The following is a 16,676-nucleotide window of genomic DNA, read 5'->3' as shown; positions in this document are numbered from 1 at the left end:
GGGGGAAGAGCATTAGGAGGAGGTTGGGTTGCCAATGGACTGAAGGGAGGCCCTTTATCAAAAGTTCATTGTCTGATAACTGAGGGCTGAATTTTACAGGCGGTGGGGAGGCAGCCGGGTGGCACAGATGCCTGAAAGTGACAAGAAGGTATTGAGGATCTTTAAAAGGTCAAACATTTAAAGAAACCTACCTCTGAATGGAATTAAATGCCACTACCCAGATTTAACGTGAGGTGCACAGTGATCACAGGTTATCAAGTCCCTGACCATTCAAAGGTGGCTATTTCTGCACAATGTCTCAGACTCCAAAAGGAAGGTCAACCATTCTAGAGCAAACCTTCATTGAAAGAGGAGAAGAGGGCAGCAAACATGTGAAGGGAATACACGTGAAAAATACTGAGAGAGGCAAGAGAGGAGCCTTACGTGCAAGGGAGGGCCTTGAGTGAAATCTTTGTATCCACACTGGCTACAGGCAAGGTTCCAGAGGATTGGAGAACAGCCAATGTTGTTCCTTTGTTTAAGAAGGGTAGCAAGAATAATCCAGGTAATTACAGGCTGGTGAGCCTTACATCAGTGGTAGGGAAATTATTGGAGAGGATTCTTCAAGACAGGATTTATTCCCACTTGGAAATAAGTGGACATATTAGTGAGAGGCAACATGGTTTTGTGAAGGGGAGGTCGTGTCTCATGAACTTGATTGAGTTTTTCGAGGAAGTGATGAAGATAATTGATGAGGGTAGGGCAGTGGATGTTGTCTACGTGGACTTCAGTAAGGCTTTTGACAAAGTCCCTCATGGCAGACTGGTGCAGAAGGTGAAGTCGCATTGGATCAGAGGTGAGCTGGCAAGGTGGACACAAAACTGGCTCAGTCAAAGAAGCCAGAGGGTAGCAGTGGAAGGGTGCATTTCTGAATGGAGGGCTGTGACAAGTGGCGTTCCTCAGGGATCAGTGCTGGGACCTTTGCTGTTTGTGGTGTATATAAATGATTTGGAGGAAAATGTAACTGGATTGATTAGTAAGTTTGCGGACGACACAAATGTTGGTGGATTTGCGGATAGCGATGAGGACCATCAGAGGATACAGCAGCATATAGATCAGTTGGAGACTTGGGCGGAGAGATGGCAGATGGAGTTTAATCCGGACAAATGTGAGGTAATGCATTTTGGAAGGTCTAATACAGATAGGAAATATACAGTAAATGGCAGAACCCTTGAGAGTATTGATTGGCAAAGGGATCTGGGTGTACAGGTACACAGGCCACTGAAAGTGGCAATGCAGGTGGAGAAGGTTGTCAAGAAGCCATATGGCATGCTTGCCTTCATCGGCTGGGGTATTGAGTTTAAAAATTGGCAAGTCATGTTGCAGCTTTATAGAACCTTAGTTAGGCCGCACTTGGAATATAGTGTTAAATTCTGGTCGTCACACTACCAGAAGGATGTGGAGGCTTTGGAGAGGGTACAGAAAAGATTTAGCAGGATGTTGCCTGGTATGGAGAGCATTAGCTGTGAGGAGAGGTTGTAGAAACTTGGTTTGTTCTCATTGGAGCAACGGAGGTTGAGGGGCGACCTGATAGAAGTCTACAAGAGGCATGGACAGAGTGGATAGTCAGAAGCTTTTTCCCAGGGTTGAAGAGTCAATTACTAGGGGGCATAGGTTTAAGCTGCAAGGGGCAAGGTTTAAAGGAGATGTACGAGGTAGATTTTTACACAGACAGTAGTGGGTGCCTGGAACTCATTGCCGGGGGAGGTAGTGGAAGTGGATATGGTAGTGAACTTTTCAGGGGCATCTTAACAAATACATGAAAAGGATGGGAATAGAGGGATACGTTCCCCAGAAGGGTAGGGGGTTTTAGTTAAGTCGGGCAGCATGGTCGGTGACGGTTTGGAGGGCCGAAGGGCCTGTTCCTGTGCTGTAATTTTCTTTGTCTTTATTCTTTGGAAGGAACAACCCTGAGGACCTCAGAAGGCTTCTCAGCAGCCAGTGGACATGGCATCATCAAAGAAAGGACTCATCTACCCAATCCACCTGGATGCACAAGCAGTGGAAGAGAGTACTGAAGATTTGATTTTTGATTGATTTATTATTGTCACATATATTAGCATACAGTGAAAAGTATTGTTTCTTGCATGCTATACAGACAAAGCATACCATTCATAGAGAAGGAAAGAAGAGAGTGCAGAATGTAGCATTACAGTCATCGCAAGGGTGTAGAGAAAGATCAAGTTAATATAAGTTAGGTCCATTCAAAAGTCTGATGGCAGCAAGGAAGAACATGCTCTTGAGTCAGTTGGTACGTGACCTCAGACTTTTCCATCTTTTTCCGGACAGAAGAAGGTGGAAGAGAGTGGACAGGATTTTCTGGCCAAGCTGACCCCGAAACCGGAAAATTCCACTCGAGGTCAATGGACCTTTCCATGGTCAGCCCCTCACCCTCTCCAACTCCCGTGGCAGGTGGAACGGAAAAATTTCTCCCAGCATGTCTGGGTGCGTGGGGTCCTTGATTATGTTAGCTGCTTTTCCATGGCAGCGGGAAGCATAGACAAATTCAATGGAGGCGGGGTTGGATTGAGTGATGGACTGGGCTACGTTCACAACCCTTTTTAGTTCCTTGCCGTCTTGGTCAGAGCAGGAGCCATACCAAGCTGAGATACATTCAGAAATGATACACCAAGGCCCCAAAGCCACCAACACTGGCACAGTAAGAGCAGCAAGTGCTGGGCACAATAGATCATGCCAGCACGGGGGAACAGCAGCAGGAGAGAAGCAGAAGATGGCTTGTGTTGCATTCTATCAATAATAAATTGAGCAAGTTATGCTGGCATGCTGATTTTATTATACAGTGTTATCTGGTTATTATTTATTGGCATTTTTATAGTCTAATGAAGTCCAGCTACAGAACAAATTTGGCAAAGGCATCCCAAAATGATAAGTGCATACTTATACTGGAATAGTTAGGAAAATAAAATATTTGTCTCATTAGCGAATTCAATGTCACCGAGGACTTTAGGACGTATGACATAATGAGGTTGTATTTTAATGTGATGGGTATTTTCTCCACCAATTTAACTTAAAAAAGGTTCAGTACTTGAACATCCCCTCAAATATTCCAATATTTATAGATTGTTACAGAAAAGAGCAAGAACCTTCTCACTCCCCAATTATTATCTCTTTGTGTTTAAAGGGGTCTGTCATTTTTTTAACAGAACTCAGTGGGAAAAGAGGTTTTAGAAATTAATGGGTTTGATCACGGATAACCAGCAGAGGCTTGTTAATTGGAAGTGAATGAGTACGACAGGGCAATGGGAAGGAACAGAGAGGGGAGTGGGACTAACTGGGTAGCTTTTCAAAAAAGAGTTGGCGCGGGCACAACGGGCCGAATGGCCTCCTTCTGATACTGGAGCGGAACAGGTGACTTTTGGAGAGCAGGTTACATTGTCTGGGCTGATAGTCTCCTGAATATCCAAGACCAACAGATGATTAAATTGTGGTGCTTAAGATGATTGAACAAGTTGATTGGAATTCAGCTGAGGAGAACCATTTCATCCGGAGCAAGAGTCAAAAGTGAGGGGTGTGGGGGAGGAAGACTTAAAATTATAGCCAGGTAACTCAGGGATGTTGCCAGGAAGCAGTTTTTCACACAAAGGGCAGTGGAAACCTTGAAGATTGTCCCACAAAAAATCCATTGAGTCTGGGGCCCAACTGTAAATTGCATTGTTTGTTGGACGGGATTAAAGGGAGACTTCATCAGGAGAGGCAAATGGATTTAAGCTGTAGATCAGCTAGGATCAAACTGACCGGCAGAAGAGACTCGAGGGGCTGAACGACAATCACCTGTCCTTATGTTCTGTGCTGTAAAATTCAATGATTTGATTTGATTTGATTTATTATTGTCACATGTATCAGTATACAGTGAAAAGTATCGCTTGTTGTGTGCTATTCAGACAAAGCATATCGTCCGTAGAGAGGGAGAGAGTTGGTTGGTACGTGATCTCAGACTTTTGTATCATTTTCCCGACAGAAGAAGTTGGAGAGAGAATGTCCGGGGTGCGTGGGGTCCTTGATTATGCTGGCTGCTTTTCCGAGGCAGCGGGAAGTGTAGACAGAGTCAATGGATGGAGGTTGGTTTGCGTGATGGACTGGGCTTCATTCACGACCCTTTGGGGTCTTGGAAAGAGCAAGAAAGTTGTGATACAACCAGAAAGAATGCTTTCTGAAGTACATTTGCAGAAATTCGTAGAACGGAACATCGATGTTTTGAGGGTAAGGTAATAACGGGAAAGTCAAACATTAGTGTGACAAATAGGGGTTTGGCTCTAAGGTGCTATATAAATACAATGGCCACGATTTTCCGGCACCCTGTGTGGTTAGGACCCAGCATAGGAGATCCAGTGGCTCAGCCAGAAGTCCATTGACTCCCGGTGGGAGGGAAAACCCTTCTGGAGGGCAGGGCTGGAAAATCTCACCCGACGTCTTCCTGTTTTTCTCATCACAGAGACAAACTTCAGCTTCAACGTTTACTTCCATCTTTTCCAGAGATTTCTTCACAGGAGATGTAGAATTATGTGAGATATTAGTTTCTATATTATTCAGGGCAATGTTTTGCCCATTTGTGACTGTTCTGGATAGTTGAATTGCATTTTCTCTCCAGTTAAATGCGAGACACTCAAATGGTTTCTTTAGATGCATTTTATGAAGATTCATTTTTTCATATGTTTTTAAAAAATATTTGTTACTTGGTGTATCTGGACACATGCACCGGAATTCTACCCACTCCCCCCGCCCCCTCCCCCACCCCCCGACTCCCCATGGGGAGTGGGTGAGGAGTGAACAATGGAAATGCCCGTTGACCTCGGGTGGGAATTTCCGCTCTCGCTTGAGTGAGGCCATAAACTCCCGCCCATTCACACTCACATATTAATGACAATGGTACGGTGACACAGTGGTTAGCACTGCTGCCTCACAGCACCAGGGAACCCAGTTCGATTCCTGCTTTGGGTCACTGTCTGTATGGAGTTTGCACGTTCTTCCCTTGTCTGTGTGGATTTCTTTTGGGTGCTCTGATATCCTCCCACAGTCAGAAAGATGTGCTGGTTAGGTGCATTGGCCATGCTAAATTCTCGCTCAGTGTACCTGAACAGGCACCGGAGTTTGGCGACTAGGGGATTTTCACAGTAACTTCAGTGCAATGTTAATGTAAGCCTGCTTGTGGCACTAATAAATAAAGTTTAAAAAAACTTTAATGGGGGTGATTTTCTGGCCCTTCCCACTGGCAGCTTATTCTGGTCCTGCCGATGACAAACTTCTGCTGAGGGTTTCCTGGCGGCAAGAGTTGGATGCAATGGTAAGTCCCATTGTCAGCGGTGGGAACAGAAGATCCACCACCAACCAATGGCGTGTTGCCTCCCGCCATCAAGAAATATGCTGCGGAAAATCCCCTTCCTTCCCCCCCACCCCTCCCCCACCCCACCACCCCTCCCCCACCCCCCCCCACCCCTCCCCCAACCCCCACCCACCTCCCCCGGTCTGTCAACCGGTCTGACAGCATCTGTGGGGAGAGAATAGAGCCAATGTTTCGAGTCTAGATGACCCCTCATCAGAGCTAAGAGCAAAGAGAATCCGCAGAGAGTGATACTATTGGTGCAGGGGGAGGAAAGGGGATGGGGGAATTGGGCAAAAGGAATGTAAATGAGGATACAGAAGGCTGAGAAATTGCTAAGCATGTGCATTAAGTGATCAGAATGCGAGAATGGTAGAACAGAGGTACAGACTGTTAAAGGACTGCCTGAGGAATGTGGCAGCTGCACTGAAGGGGGTTGGGGGGGTGGGGCGGGGGGCGCGGTGGGGGGCCAAGAAGGAGAGCTGGAATGGAGAAGTGGAAAAATAGAAGTGAAAAAGAAGGATGGTAGAATGAATGAATGAGATTAAATGAAATGGAATAAAATAAATGGAAATGGGATGAAGGTGGAGGGGAGAGTTCATCCTCTAAAATTGTTGAACTCAATGTTCAGTCTGCCCAATCGGAAGATGAGGTGCTATATTAATCCAGAAACTTAGCTAATGTTCTGGGGACTCAGGTTCGAATCTTGCCATGGCAGGTGATGGAATTTGAATTCAATAAAAATATCTGGAATTAAGAATCTACTGATGACCATGAAACCATTGCCGATTGTCGGCAAAACCCATCTGGTTCACTAATGTCCCTTAGGGAAGGAAATCTGCCGTCCTTACCCGGTCTGGCCTACATGGGACTCCAGAGCCACAGTAATGTGGTTGACTCTTAACTGCCCACTGAAATGGCCTCGCAAGCCACTCAGTTCAAGAGCAACTAGGCCGGCCAGCAAATGAATAAAAAAAACTCATTAATTATGGCCCAGTCCATATTCAGATACATGCAAAAGGTGTGATCCCCATCCAGAATGAAGCAAGCCATTCGATCAGCCACTGACTTAAATGTTCACTCCATCGAACACAACGGCACAGTGGCAATAGTCTACATGTTGCACTGCAGCAACTCACATCGGGTTTCTCGACAGCCCTTTCCAAACCTGCACCCTTTACAGTCGAGAAGGACAAGTGCAGCATATGCATGAGAAGATCACCACCTGCGAGTTCCCCTCCAAATCACTCACCATCCTGACTTGGGAATGTTTTGCTGCACCTTCACTGCCTCTGGGTCAAAATCCTGGAACCCTGTTCTTCATTGCACTGTAATTTTGCCCACATCCACATGGACTGCAGTAGTTCAAGAAGGTAGCACATTTCCACCTTCTCAAGGACGGTTAGGGATGGACTAAAATGCTGCCCTCCACCCCCCCCCCCCCCCCCCACCCCATCCCCACCCTCGCCAGTGATTCTGACGTCCTGTGTTTGAATTTTTAAAAAATAGTTTTCTATTATTTTTAAAAATTAAAATTATATCCAAAATGCATATTGCATTAAATTGCTTTTGCACTCAAATATCAGAGATTGCATGAACATCACTTGTAAAGATCATTTGCATACATGAAGCAGCACAGTCATTTCCTGCTCTCGGAGAAATAGACTTATAATAATAGCTTTCAAAAACACAAAATGGGATTGTAATGATTTAATAATTGGATAGAGTATTGTTAACTATCACATTAATCATTTCCGTATTTGTTCTTACTAAATATTCACCACAAATTTTCCCTTTACCCGCTCCAGTCTCTTTGTAACAGAACAAGTTTTTATCTTTGTTTCTGTTTTGTATAACTGTCGCATCTAATCTGCACAGCACTTGTATCATGAGACGAGCCCAGCTGGTGTCTAATTCTCCTTGCTGAATTTTACTTTGAAGATTACCTTGCTGTCTGTAATGCTGCCAGTTCCACAGTACAAAGCCGTGCTGTCTGTATAGTTTTCCAGTGGGGTATGTGTAGTAGCGTGGCCCTTTAAGGATGGAGGAGTGGTGGGGGAAGTGGGGGGTGGGAGGTGGGGGGGGGAGTCTCCCGAGAGCCTCATGATTGGTTCGGACCCTATGGATCATGCTGCCATGAAGATGAGCCAATCGGTATAAAGGCGTGGACCCCGGGTCGAGGAGGGACTCGCAGTTGGTGCGAATGAGTCAATTAGACCAGTTACATGATAGTTCAGTCTGACCTTGTTGTATATATATATTATTCTTTATTTGGCAAAAAAGCATATTGTTGATTCCAACCACATTGAGTCTCCCTTGATCTATTATAGAACGAGAGGAATAAAAAGATTTTGGGCACCCATCAAAACTACCAAAGTACTTGGGGCCACTTGAGCATCCAACTCTTTCATTATTCCACTGTTGGCATCCATGTTTTCAGTTGTCAAGGCACTGAGTTCTGGAATCTTTTCTAAAGCTTCTCCATCTTGCCATACTCCTTAAAATCTACCTCTTTCTTGGAGCATTTAGGCACCTATCTGAATATTTCCTTTTCTGGGTCAGTGACAAAATATTCATTTATGAGATGTGGGTGTTGCTGGCTGGGTCAGCATTTATTGCCCTTGAGAAGGTGGGTGTGGTCTACCTTAATGTTAAAGTTTATTTATTAGTCACAAATAATTGCAGTATTAATGTAAGCCTTAAGTTACTGTGAAAATCCCCTAGTCACCACATTCCGGCGCCTGTTTGGTCGCCTAACCAGCACGTCTTTCAGACTCTGGGAGGAAACCGGAGCAACCAGAGGAAACCCACGCAGACACGGTGAGAACGTGCAAACTCCACACAGACAGCGACCCAAGCCGGGAATCGAATCTGAGTCCCTAGTGCTGTGAGGCAGCAGTGCTAACCACTGTGCCACCGTGCTGCCTTCTTGAACTGCTGCATTCCAGATGGTGCACCCACCGTGCTGTTAGGGAGAGAGTTCCAGGATTTTCACCCAGCGACAGTGAAGAAACAGTGATATGGTTCTAAGTCAGCGTAGCCATGATAACGAGATGCCGGCGTTGGACTGGGGTGGGCACAGTAAGAAGTCTCACAACACCAGGTTAAAGTCCAACAAGTTTATTTGGTAGCACGAGCTTTCGGAGAGCTGCTCCTTCATCAGGTGAGTCGCTTGAGGAAGACTTACCTGATGAAGGAGCAGTGCTCTGAATGCTTGTGATACCAAATAAACCTGTTGGACTTTAACCTGGTGTTGTGAGACTTCTTACGAAGTCAAGGTGGTGTGTGGCTTGGAGGGGAACTTTCAGGAGGTGATGTCCCAGTGTATCTGCTGCCCTTGTCCTTCTAGAAAGTATAGGTTGCGGGCTTACAAGGTGCTATCTGAGGAGCCTTGGCAAGTTACAGATGGTGCACACTGCTGCTGTTGAGCATCGGTGATGTTACTTGTTTGATAATGCTCCTGTAAAGTGTTTTGGACCATCACATGACATTAATAATGCAATATAAGTGCAAGTTGCTATTGTTGTTGTTGCCTGGGTTATATGTTGCAAATCCCCAAGAACACAAACATCTCAGGATGAAGAAGGATGTGTGTGCTGATAGCTTGGCTAGACAACTGACAATCTGCACTATTTTCTTACCTTAGGCAGTGTATAAATAGTTGGACCAAAAGTGCCAACAGTGTGAATGTATTCCACATTCCATTCCCATACTAGTCAGCTTTCTATGTTAATTGGGATCCAATATTGTCTCTGGTGTCAGAGTTGCTTATTATCCATGCGAATGTCTCTTCAAATCAAAGTTATTCATATCTCTGTTATCCCTTCCAGCCCCATATCCCTCCAAGATATCTGCGCTCTAATTCTAGTTCAAGCCCAATTTTAATCACTCCACCATTGGTGCCCATTCTTTCAGTTCCTTGGTCCCAAGCTCTGTAACCTGTCCACCACTCAACCTCTCTTTCCTTCTTTAAAACCTTTCTCTTTGAAAAAGCTTCTGGTCATCACCAATAATATTCCCTTCTGTGGCTCAGCATCTTACTTTGTTACATAGTGCTCCTGTGATGTGCCTTGGGGATGTTTCATTACATTAAAGGCACTATATAAATGTGATTTGTTGGTGTTTTTGTCCCCACATCTACGATTCAAATCTATTTACAGTCTTATCTTTTTTTACTATCACAGCACAGCACTTCCTGCACAGTGGTTAGCACTGCTGCCTCACAGTGACAGGGACCCGGGATTGATTCCCGGCTTGGGTCACTGACTGTGTGGAGTTTGCACGTTCTCCCCGTGTCTGCGTGGGTTTCCTCCGGGTGCTCCGGTTTCCTCCCAGAGTCTGAAAGATGTGCTGGTTAGGTGCATTGGCCATGCTAAATTCTCTCTCAGTGTACCCGAACAGGTGCCGGAGTGCGCCAACTAGGGGATTTTCATGTAACTTGACTCTATATATGGGCCAAACTGGGGCAATTGGGACTAGCTTAATGGTACAAAAAAGAGCGGCATTGACAAGTTGGGCCGAGGGGCCTGTTTCCATGCTGTGAACCTCTGTGACTCTATGATGCTATGACCTCTAAGTTCATTGCAGTGTTAATGTAAACAGACTTGTGACACTATTCGATAAACTTTAATTTGAACGAAAATTTTATTATTCCCAAATCCTGATCCATTCAAGTAGGAAGGTTGGATGTGAATCTTGCAAAAATAAGATAAGGATAAATATTTATCTCATTTGACTGCGTGGCAGGTCATGTGTTTTGGACAGTTTCTTTCTCTATTGTGAATTCAAGGTTTCACTCTCAATTTGGCTGCTGGCTGCAGTTTTAGTGAGAAGGCGTTTGGACATCAGACTGAAAAGCAGTGTTTCTCTCTCTCTCTCTCTTTGCCTGGTATTGGAAATTCTGCTGGCTACCTGGAAGCAAGACTTCTTGCCTTCCCTGGAGAAAAGGTTCTGCTGTTGATGGTTTGCTCGTTAGTATCTAGAGTCTCTCTCGCTCCCTCGTGGTTTGGAAAGTTCTTCTGACTTCAAGCTTGCCTGTCGTGACTATGAAGAGAATTGCAGCATCCAACCAAGGGAACAAGTTCCAGCATCGTGTGAGCATTCGTATTTTCTGTGCTAAACCGGAGGCAAGGGTTTTGTTTACGGAGTTTGTTTCATTGGAACAGTATTTAGCTGTTAAGGGTTAAAAAATATCATGTTTTTTTTTGTCTGTAATTGGTAAAAGTTATTGCTAATTTTCTTTCTATACATGTTAACTGTATTCTTAAATAAACATTGTTTGATAAAAGCTCCCGAATGGTCATTTGAATCATACCTGAAGTGAAATATCTCATGCTCATCCTAGACAAATTCAAATTGTAAAACCTATGATCCAGGCGGACTTCATAAAACACTTTGGAGTTTCTGACCTGAATTATAACAGAAGGATGACCAAAAGCTTTGCCAAAAGTGCCGGTGTTATAGTGGGACCTTTAGATGGAGAGGAGAGTGTGAAGGCTGGTGAGATTAAGGCCAAGACTTCCAACAAGGCTTCTTCCAATCTCCTGACATACACTTAGTGGATTTGGCAGACATCCAAGAAATGGTGTAAGCAGTCTTTGCTCTGAGTTTTTTTTCTGTTAAGATTGTGGATCCCCTACAGGAATCTGACCTGTATCTTTTAATGAGATTTTGATAGCTGTCTGACTTCAGGCTTGTTAAAGAAGAGAAAGAGTTTGCTTTTATGAAGCACTTTATGTCATCCTCACCATGTCCTACAGTACAGAAGCAGTACATATCCAAATTCATAGAGTCATAGAGGTTTCCAGCATTGAAACAGGCCCTTTGGCCCAACTTGTCCATGCCGCCCCTTTTTTTAAAGTCCTAAGCTAGTCCCAATTGCCCACATTTGGCTCATATCCCTCTATACCCATCTTACCCATGTAACTGTCTAAATGCTTTTTAAAAGACTAAATTGTACCCGCCTTTACTACTACCTCTGGCAGCTTGTTCCAGACACTCACCACCCTCTCTGTGAAAAGATTGCCTCTCTGGACACGTTTGTATCTCTCCCCTCTCACCTTAAACCTCTGCCCTCTAGTTTAGACTCCCCTACCTTTGGGAAAATATATTGATTATTTACCTCATATATGCCCCTCATTATTTTATAGACCTCTATGAGATCACCCCTCAGCCTTCTACGCTCCAGAGAAAAAAATCCCAGTCTATCCAGCCTCTCCTTATAACTCAAACCATCAAGTCCTGGTAGTGTCCAAGTAAATCTTTTCTGCACTCTTTCTAGTTTAATCATATATTTTCTATAATAGGGTGACCAGAATTGTACACAGTATTCTAAGTGTGGCCTTAGCAATGTCTTGTACAACTTCAACAAGATGTCCCAACTCCTGTATTCAATGTTCTGACCAATGAAACCAAGCATGCTGAATGCCTTCTTCACCACTCTGTCCACTTGTGACTCCACTTTCAAGGAGCTATGAACCTGTACCCCTCGATCTCTTTGCTCTGTCGCTCTCCCCAATGCCCTACCATTAACTGAGTAAGTCCTGCCATGGTTCAATCTACCAAAATGCATCACCTCGCATTTATCTAAATTAAACTCCATCTGCCATTCATCAGCCCACTGGCCCAATTGATCAAGATCCTGTTGCAGTCCGAGATAGCCTTCTTCACTGTCCAGCAAGACCTGGACAATATCCAGGCTTGGACTGACATGTAACATTCGTGACACACATTTGCCAGGCAATGACATTTTCCAATAAGAGAGAATCTACCATCACCTTTTGATGTTCAATGGCATTACCATCACTGAATCCCCCACGACCAACACCCTGGGGGTTACCGTTGACCAGAAACTGAGCTGGACTAGCTATATAATTACTGTGGCTACAAGAGCAGGTCTGAGGTTAGGAATCCTATGGCAGGTAACTCACTCTCTGGCTCCCCAAAGCCTGCCCACAATCTACAAGGCACAGGTCAGGAATGAATGTGATGGAATCTCTCGAGCTGCCTGCGTGAGTGCTGCTCCACCAAGCTGCTCGACACCATTCAGGACAAAGCAGCCCACTTGATTGCCAGAAATGTTGGAGAATGCAAGATTTAGTGAGAGGGAAGAACTGAGGGAGATCAATATTGGTAGAGAGATGGTGCTGGTAAAATTGATGGGATGAAGGAGGATAAAACCCAGGGCCTGATAACCTACATCCCTGAGTACTTAAGGAAGTGGCTCTTGAAAAAGTGGATGCATTGGCGGGCATCTTCCAGGATTCTATAGATTCTGGAACAGTCCCTGCAAATTGGAGGGTAGCGAATGCTACTCCAATACTCAAAAAGGGAGGTAGAGAGGAGACAGGGAATTATAGACCAGTAAGCGTAACATTGGTAGTGGGGAAAATTCTCGAATCCATTATCAAAGACTTTATCGCAGAGCATTTAGAAAGCAGTGGCAGGATCAGACAGAGTCAGCATGGACTTTTGAAGGGGAAATCATGCCTGACAAATCTGTCGGAATTCTTTGAATGTAACTCCTGGAATTGACAAGGAGGAACCAGTCGATGTGGTATATTTGGACTTTCAGAAAGTGTTTGACAAAGTCCCGCACAAGAGATTATCGTGCAAGATTAAAGCGCTTGGGATTGGGGGAGTGTATTGAGATGAATAGAAAACTGATTGGCAGAGAGGAAACAAAGAGTAGAAATTAACGGGTACTTTTCAAATTGGCAGGCAGCAACTAGTGGGGTGCCACAGGGATTGTTGCTGGGATCCCAGCTATTCACAATGATTGGGATGAAGGAACAAAATGTAACATCTCAAAATTTGCAGATGATGCCAAGTTGGGTGGGAGGGTGAACTGTGATGAGGATGCAGAGATTCTTCAGAATGGTCTGGACAGGTTGGAGGAGTGGCAAATCAATGGCAGATGCAGCATAATTTGGATAAATATGAGGTTATTCACTTTGGAAGCAAAAACAATAAGGCAGGTTATTACCTGAATGGCTGTAAATTCGGAGAGGGGAGTGCGCAGCGGGACCTGGGTGTCTTTGTGCACCAGTCACTGAAGGTAAACATGAAGGTGCAGCAGGTGGTAAAGAAGGTAAATGGCACGTTGGCCTTCATTGTGAGAAGTTTCGAGTACAGGAGCAGGGATGTATTGTTGCAATTATACAGGGCCTTGGTGAGGCCACACCTTGAGTATTGTGTGCAGTTTTGGTCTCCTTTTCTGATGAAGGATGTTCTTCATCTTGAGGGAGTGCAGCAAAGGTTTACCAGGCTGATTCCGGGGATGGCGGGGATTGATGTATGAGGAGAGATTGATTAGGTTAGGATTGTTTTCACTGGAGTTCAGATGAATGAGGGGGGACCTCATAGAGACTTATAAAATTCTAACAGGACTAGACAAGGTAGATGCAGAGGAGATGTTCCAATGGTGGGAGAGTCCAGAACCAGGGGTCACAGTCTGAGGATTTGGGGTAGACCATTTAGGATAGAGGTGAGGAGACATTTCTTTACCCAAAGAGTGGTGAGCCTGTGGAATTCATTACCACAGGAAGTAATTGATACCAAAACATTGAATGTATTCAAGAGATGGGTGGATATAGCACTTGGGGCGAATGGGATCACAGGTTATGGGGAAAAAGCAGGATTAGGCTATTGAATTCACACAGAGGGTGATGAGTGTCTGGGACAAGCTGCCAGAGGTAGTGGTAGAGGTGGGTACAATTTTGTATTTTAAAAAGTGTTTAGGCAGTTACTTGACTAAGATGGCTGTCGAGAGATATGGGCCAAATGCACACAATTGGGAGCAGCTTAGTGATTAAAAAAAGGGCAGCCTGGTCAAGTTGGGTTGAAAGGCCAGCTGTAAACCTCCATGACTCTATGAGTTGGACGATCAGCCATGATCATACTGAATGGCGGAGCAGGCTTGAAGGGCCAAAAGGCCTCCTCCTGCTCCTATCTTCCATGTTTCTATGTTTCTATGATTTCGCACCCCTTCCACAAACATTTACTCCCTCACCCAGCCACACATGATAGCAGCAGTGTGGACCATCTAAATGATGTACTGCAGCAACTCATCCAAGACAGCACCTTCCAACCCATAGAAATCATAGAAACCCTACAGTACAGAAAGAGGCCATTCGGCCCATCGAGTCTGCACCGACCACAATCCCACCCAGGCCCTACCCCCATATCCACCCACTAATCCCTCTAACCTACACATCTCAGGACACAAAGGGCAATTTTTAGCATGGCCAATCAACCTAACCCGCACATCTTTGGACTGTGGGAGGAAACCGGAGCACCCGGAGGAAACCCACGCAGACACGAGGAGAATGTGCAAACTCCACACAGACAGTGACCCAAGCCGGGAATCGAACCCAGGTCTCTGGAGCTGTGAAGCAGCAGTGCTAACCACTGTGCTACCGTGCCGCCCTCTAGAAGGACATCTAGAAGGACAAGGGCAGAGATGCATAAGATCACCTGGAGGTTCCCCCCCAAGTCACTCATCATTTTGACTTGGACCTATATCACCATTCCTTCACTGTTGCTGGATTGAAGTCCTGGAATCTCTAACAGCAGCATGAGTGTCCCTACATCATATGGGCTGCAGTGGTTTGAGAGGCAGTTCACCACCACCTTGAAGGGGAATTAGGGATGGACAATAAATGCTGGCCTAGTCAACGACTCACACATCCCTTGAGTGAATAAAAAGAAAAGCATTTCCAAAAAAAAACTTTATATAGTATTTTTCATGACCATCAGATGTCTGAACGTGCTTTGCAGCAGTGAAGTACATTTTGAAGTGTAGTCACTGTGATAGACAATGTGACAACTAATTCATGCTGCACGGTAGCACAGTGATTAGCAGCGCCAGAGACCCGGGTTCAATTCCCGGCTTGGGTCACTGTCTGTGCGGAGTTTGCACATTCTCCCCGTGTCTGTTCTGGTTTCCTCCCAAAGATGTGTGAGTTAGGTGGATTGGCCAAGCTAAATTGTCCACTAGTGTCTGGGGAATTAGCAGGGTAAGAAAATGGGGCTGCGGGGATAGGGCCTGAGTGGGATCGTTGTTGGTGCAGCCTCGATGAGCCGAACGGCCTTCTTCTGCACTGTAGATTCTGATTCCATGAAACTCCTAAAAACAGCAATGTGACGAAGACTAGCTAATTTGTTTTTGTGAGGTTTATTGAGAGATAAACATTGACAAAGGCACCAGGGAGAACTCTATTCTTCTTTTGCAAGTAAGTACAGTAGGCAATCTTCACACCCCTCCAGCCCACCCAATTGCCTGGTTCCTTAGGGCAGAATTTTCCCATCCCGCCCACCACGGGAGTCGTAGCGGGTGGGGCAAAAAATTCAGCGGACCACGCAAAGGTCCATTGACCCCAGACGGGAATTTCCGGTCTTGGGGCGAGCGTGGCCGGAAAATCCCGCCCTTAGTGTCTGATAACGAGGCAACCTCCTCCACCCCGGGAATCCACAAACGACCCCCACAGATTTGCATGTCATCTTCCTGTGTGGCGACAGACACATCTGAACAAATGAACACAAAAGTAAGAGCTGGAGTAGGCCATTTGATCCCTTGAGCATCTTTTACCATTCAATAAGGTCATGGTTAATCTGATTGTGGCCACAACTCCACTTCACTGTCTGTGCCCCATGAGCATACCTCTAGTTTAATGCCAGTGAGAGATGGATTTAGAAGCCGGATTTCTCCGGCCGTTCACGCCCTGACGCCATCTCCAGAGAGGACGGAGAATTTGGCGCTCAGCCAAATCTCCGTTCACTGCAGTGGGACCAGAGAATCCCATTGACATGAACTGCAGGCGAATCCTGCCCAAGGTATCACCAATAAATTCCCAGATTCAACTTCCCACATGCTAGGTTAAACTTAACCTCTGGTTTCACCATTCAGTTCTGCATCCTTCAATATCCTCAATGATCCCAGTAAGAAAGTTCCAGGAAATTGGAGTTTCGGCAAGAAGGCCAGACCATATCTTGGATGTCTATGTTATTGCTTCTGATCTATTTCAAGCCTTACACATGGTGTGGAGATGCAGGCGTCGGACTGGGGTGGGCACAGTAAGAAGTCTCACAACACCAGGTTAAAGGCCAACAGGTTTATTTGGTATCACAAGCTTTCAGAGCACTGCTCCTTCATCAGGTAAGTCACCTGATGAAGGAGCACCTCTCTGAAAGCTTGTGATACCAAATAAACCTGTTGGACTTTAACCTGGTGTTGTAAGCCTTACATAGAGAAGGAATGGTTAAAGACCTAAGAGTTAAAGATACTCCTTGCAGCTTCCTT

The sequence above is a fragment of the Mustelus asterias genome, chromosome 4 (genome assembly GCF_964213995.1).
Source record: "Mustelus asterias chromosome 4, sMusAst1.hap1.1, whole genome shotgun sequence".
Lineage (NCBI taxonomy): Eukaryota > Metazoa > Chordata > Chondrichthyes > Carcharhiniformes > Triakidae > Mustelus > Mustelus asterias.
The sequence above is the reverse complement of the archived record's forward strand: the minus strand, read 5'-3'. Positions refer to the sequence as shown.